Here is a 5,945-nt window from a genome sequence, read left to right as displayed (position 1 = left end):
TATTTTCTACTGACAACATCTCTTAGCTCTTATAGTATACACTAGCTTTTGAAATAATTTTTCGAAAAAGTCTCTTGTGTTCAAGGCATGTATTAGATAAAAACAAATACAGTAAAAACAGCAATATTGTGAAATATTATAATTTAAACATGACTTTTCGATTTGGATGTATGTTAAAATATAATTTATTTCTGTGATCGAAGCTGAATTTTCAGCAGCATTACTCCCGGTTTCGGTGTCACATGATCCTTCAGAAATCATTCTAATAAATTATCATCAATGTTGTAATAAGTGGGAACTGTGACACACTACTGTTCAAATGTATCAGGCTAAAAAAGATTTTTTAAAAACAAAAAGAACATAATTTGATCAAAATTGACAACAAAGATATTTATAATGTTACAAATTATTTTTATTTTCAAATAAATGCTGTTGTTTTGAACAAGATATTCATCTTTTTTTTTTTTTTTTTTTTTTAGTGGAGTTGTGAGTGTTTGTGGTTTCCATAAAACATATTAAGAAGCAAAACATTGATAATCAGCTGAGAATCATTGTTAATAATTGATAAATGATAATAATTGAGCAGCAGATCAGCATATTAGAATGATTTCTGAAGGATAATGTGACACTGAAGACTTGAGTAATGATGCTGAAAATTCAGCTTTAAAATCACAGGAACAAAATAAATTTTAAAATATATTCAAATAGAAAACATTTATTTTAAATTGAAAAATATTTTACAGTATTAGTGTTTTATTGCACTTTAAAATATGCTTTAAAAATGTTTTTTTTTTTTTTTTTTTTTTTGACTGCTAGCATGTAATGGATATATCTTTGAAAATCATGGACAGATTTCATATTTTGTGTCAGTGTGATTGCCTGTGTCTACAATTTTCTTAATTTCACCTCGCCAAAGCTGTATTCCATTACTTTCCCCCTGTATCCCAATGAAAGGGACTGGGTTATGGTTTCCAAACTATCAAGCCAGTTGCCATGGCCACCAGAAATGGCTGGGCTTAAATGGAAATCGTGGGCACAGGAAAATCACCAGTATGAGAGAAAATAACAGTGACTGTCTGACCTAACAGCAGCAATAAAGAAGCACTTTTTTAAATGTAGACAAGAATATGCAGTCCCCAAAATTAACTTGACTATAAAAGTGTCATTAACTCTGGAGGTGTTATACTTGTGCATAATGGGCTGGCAGTTTAGGAGAGAAAACTATTTCCTTTAATTTGTTCTCTACTCATTTATATATATATATATATATATATATATATATATATATATATATATATATATATGGAGTAGGGAAGATGAGAAAAGATACCGCTTTAGAAATTTGTAAATATGAGTTTAACATGCATCATCCAATATATTATTATGCTTTATTGAGATTTCTGACCCTCCATTGAAAGTCTATGCAAACAAAAGATTGACTCTTTAAAAAGTTCATAAAGGCACTGTAAAAGTAATCTATATTAATCAAACAGTTAAATACAAGTCTTCTGAAGAGAAACGATGGCTTTATATGATAAACAAAAAATTCATTTGGGCTTTTATTCACATGAGCACTGATCAACACACATACACAGAATTATATTTTTGGGAGAACTGTCAATAAAATTTCCTTTGAACTTTGAATCTGTGTCATAGATCACTATAATATTGAAGCCCATTTCCACCACTTAAAAATAAATAAATAAATAAATAACAAATAATTGTGACTTTTTTTCTCACAATTCTAACTTTTTTTTTCTAGCAATTCAAATTTTTTTCCCCCGGAACTGACCCTTTGTAAAAACCTGCACCCTGTAGTTACTGACAAGCCATCTTCTCATGCAGTGAAAAATACATTGAGACAGAGTAGATTACTTTTGGTATGAAACAAAGTCTTGGCTTCCAAATTTGGTCATTTTTTAAAAAGAAATTTAATCAATAAATAAATGTGCCATGACAGATCGCTGTAGCGCCACAGTTCAAGCGGCACATGAACCGATCATCTCTTCATCTTTACTAGTTATAGCACAAAATAAACATGAATGAACATCAGAAACTATCTTTTTTTCAACTGTGGAAAGACATCAATGCACACCATTTTAAAGTTCAAGTCCACTGACATAATCAACATTCGGCATTGTGATTGGTCAGATCACCTGTCAATCAAACTCCTTGCAAAGGGTCAATTGTGTGTGATATAAAGTTGCAATTCTGACTTTCTTCTCAGAATTGTGGTTATATAAACTCGCAATTGCAAGAAAATAATTCAGAATTGACCCTTCACAGGTGGCTTGACTGACAGGCAATCTGCCCAATCATAACGCCAAATCCGTCATTTTGTCTGTCAAACAAATCAGACAGCAGGGTAGATTAAGTACAGCAAACTTAAACTTTAAAAAATGTCTGTACTGACGTCTTTCAGTTGTTGAAATAAAATATGTTCTGATGTTCATTCATGTTTATTTCCTGCTTTAAGTAAATATGAAGAGATGATCTGTTATACAGCAATCTGTCACAATTTAAAGAGCCACAAAATGGTATTTATTGTTTGAATGTCGTAATAATTGCAAAATTTGAAAGTGAAGACTTTGTTTCATACCAGAAGTAACCTGCTCTGTCTTGTCTGTCAATGCTTTGTCATTGTCCTCTTTGCTCCGCAATGTATTTTTTCCTGCGTGAGAACATGATGAATAACAGTAACTTGGTGGGGAGGGGGGGGTGGTCAATTGTGTGATATTTACCTTGCAATTCTTAATTTTTTTCATAGAATTGTGAGATATAAACTCATAATTGCAAGGAAAGAAGTCAGGATTGCATGATATGTGAGTTATGTGAGTTTATATCTTGCAGTCGTGTGTTTTTCTCAGAATTACAAGTTTAAATCTCATTGTTTTTGTTTTTTTCTCACAATTGCAAGTTTATATGATGCAATTCTGAGAAGAAACTCACAATTTTGTGAGAAAAAGTGTCATGACAGATAAGTCGAAATTACCTTTTTTATTTTTTATTCCATACTATGATCAGTGACGAAAAAAAAGGGTTAAAGATTAACTTTACAATCTCCAAAAACAGTAGGCCTATTCACATTCAGTTTAATTAAATGCATTTCTTATAACAAAATTTGTACTCACCAAGGAGAAATGTATCAGAAAAAAAGAAATTAAGTATTCCTCCAAAGAAATACTGATAAGGCTCTATTTCATCAGCTTCATGTCATGTCTCTTTCAGTTCTTGTTGTGGCTTTCTCAAAGCGTGAATTTATAAGAAATTATATCTTAAGTTATTTCTTAATTGCTAACAATCCAACACTAAATCATTAAACAGTTTGTTCTCACTCTTGCGCTGTTCGCAACTTTTCGTGTTTCTTCTATTCTCTTGCTCGCATGCACTCTTCTGGACCTTCTCCTAGCAACGACAGAGCTAATCTTTCACCTCCCCAATTAAGAATCATTTAGGAACTTTTTTGTTGCTGCTTTCCTTTCTAAATATTATAGCAATAAAAATTAGATAAAATGTATATTAAATATTAGTGACAGATTAATGATCTTGGTTACACTCTCCTCTCTTGAATCTATGCAGGTCCCTCTGCATGTGTCACAGGTCGGGAGGCCCAAGCTAGACTGCGCCCACCCCTAAACCAGGACCACCTCGAGGAGCGTATCAGAGGGAAGAGTTGGAGACAGAATAAATTTAACAAGTTTTATTTTGAAGTAAAAGCAAATTGGAAATCCTAATCTAAAATTTTCTTTGTTGCCCTCAGGGATTGAAGGTGAACAGTGCAGCGTCCGGGGACTCTCCCGCCCTCTTCCTCTGTGCGGGCAATAGATGGACAGATGGGTGGTCAAGTAGGTATTTCACAGGTGGGGATACGATCGGCAAGCCAGCAGTTTGGTAAGTCTCCTCTGATAATTAAATACTTCCAACCTTCCTTCCCTTTTTCACAGATGCAGAATTTGGGACGGATGGATATCGGTCAGGTCCGTACACGGCAGATACACAGCCTTGAAGTGGGGATGTGTTTGGCAAGTGAGGGGTCCGGTAAGTCTCCTCCGGTAAGTACGTAATTCCAGCCTTCCTTCCTTCTTCCACAGGTACGGAACTTGAGGTGAATGAAATCAGTCGAGTATGTATACGGCAGGTGCATGGTCTTACAGTAAGGTGGCTTCTCCTGACACCGTCAGAGTGGATATTCCAGACAAAGCGTGCCAACCTCACGTTCGTGACAAAGGACAGTCACCTCTCTCAGCACAGGTGGGCCACAAGGATGCAACAAACTCAAAGTCAACAGGCTGTGCAGGGTTTCTACTGAGACAGACAGAATGAATGCTTCAGACAAAGTATACAGTTCACATGCGTTGGAAGGAACGAACACTTCTCACAATACAGATGAATGGCAGGGATACAGTGGACTCGGAGTCAACGGGCTGAACGGGGCTTCTTCTGACACAGACAGAATGGGTATTCCAGACAGAGCAAGCCAGCCTCAGATTCGTGACAGAGGAACAGTCGCTTCTCTCAGCACAGGTGGGTATTCCAGGGATGCAGCAAACTCGACGTCAGCAGGCTTTCTACTGAGACAGACAGAATGAATGCTCCAGACAAAGTATACAGTTCACATGCGTTGGAAGGAACAAACACTTCTCACAATACAGTTGAATGGCAGGGATACAGCAGACTCGAAGTCAACAGGTTGCACAGGGCTTTTCTGAGGCAGATAGTAAATATTTCAACAGGGCATCTCTTCTCCTATTAGCACAACAGAGGGGTTAATTCACATCCCAGATGATAATTCCTCAACATCCAGACAGTTGGAACAGATCAGTGTCACAGGACTCTTACTATTGACAGTCAGCCTGCATAACACATGGAGAGTGCATGGCAAAAAGGAATGTAGCTTACATACACACGACAATTCCACTTCAAGCATATAATGTGGGGAAAAACATCAATTTTAGGCACTGCAAACTCACTTCACGAAGTGCAATTTAAAGCCAGCACTCACGTTCGGGTTTCTGTCCGAGGGGAAGGGGGCGCGATCCTCACTGCCACTGAGGATGTTCTGAGATGTTTTTCTTCACAGTCACAGGCAGAGTTCACATCACCATTTATAAAGGAGGGAGAGGTAAGAGATCGGTAATGAATCAGTACAATCCACTCACAGTGATATTTATGATCGTGATCCAAACACTCCAAACCACATCCAATTCAGTGTCAAACGTGTGCAATTACAAGACTCAGTTCTCAGTTACTTAGCTCCTCTCCAATGCAAACAGGGTATTTCACTCTCCTTCTGTTGTCCTCGAATCCCTCAAAGCAACACTTTCCTCTTCATTCACCCATCCTCCAGTAACTATTACCACCCAATAAAACGACTTTTCACAAGGGAGAAAAACCACCCCGACCACCTCTCTCTCTTGCTTTTTATACTCTCCACTGTTGATGAGGCCTCACGCAAACTCTCTGAGTAAATCCCCCACACCTGTTGCCAATCCGTCATTTGGGGTTGTCACAGCAACAAACGCACACACAGGCCTGGGAACAGGGTTACACTCAAAGCGTTCCACCGGGAACACTGCTTCAGCGGGAATAAGTTCCACATGCCATTTGTCACACCGTGACACATGCATGAATTCAGATGGTTTCAACAGGAGAGTAATTTCTTGAGGGATTCAGATCTTCCAAAGAAGTAGTAATTGTAGTACTCAGATTGGAGAACAGGGACTGAATAACTAAACATAGTTGTTGTAATTAAGTTTTTAGTTGTGGGTAATTAAGTTTTTTTGGAGGTTGACATTGTCTTCTTGAATGTCTGAGACTTTCAGTTTCAGTTGCTTCACTCTGGTTCCCTTGAGACTCTCTGGAAATGTCACTTTTTCTTTGGGTGGAATGATTACTTCCTTCATCTTTCCTACTTGAATTTTCAGATGATTCACTATCAGCATCTG

At 37.1% G+C, this 5,945-nt stretch overlaps 1 long non-coding RNA gene across 1 annotated transcript; it reads right to left on the bottom strand.

The window, feature by feature from the left end:
- Positions 1-3,741: 3,741 nt before the first annotated feature.
- On the bottom strand, positions 3,742-5,615 carry LOC122139759. Its single transcript, XR_006156515.1, has 3 exons — positions 5,250-5,615; positions 5,003-5,072; positions 3,742-4,746 (listed from the first exon to the last, which is right to left on the bottom strand). It is a non-coding gene; the product is annotated as an uncharacterized LOC122139759 (long non-coding RNA).
- Between the last annotated feature and the right edge of the window lie 330 nt (positions 5,616-5,945).

The sequence above is a fragment of the Cyprinus carpio genome, chromosome B15 (genome assembly GCF_018340385.1).
Source record: "Cyprinus carpio isolate SPL01 chromosome B15, ASM1834038v1, whole genome shotgun sequence".
Classification (NCBI taxonomy): domain Eukaryota; kingdom Metazoa; phylum Chordata; class Actinopteri; order Cypriniformes; family Cyprinidae; genus Cyprinus; species Cyprinus carpio.
Note: the sequence above shows the minus strand (reverse complement) of the source record. Positions and strands in the feature narration are given on the sequence as shown.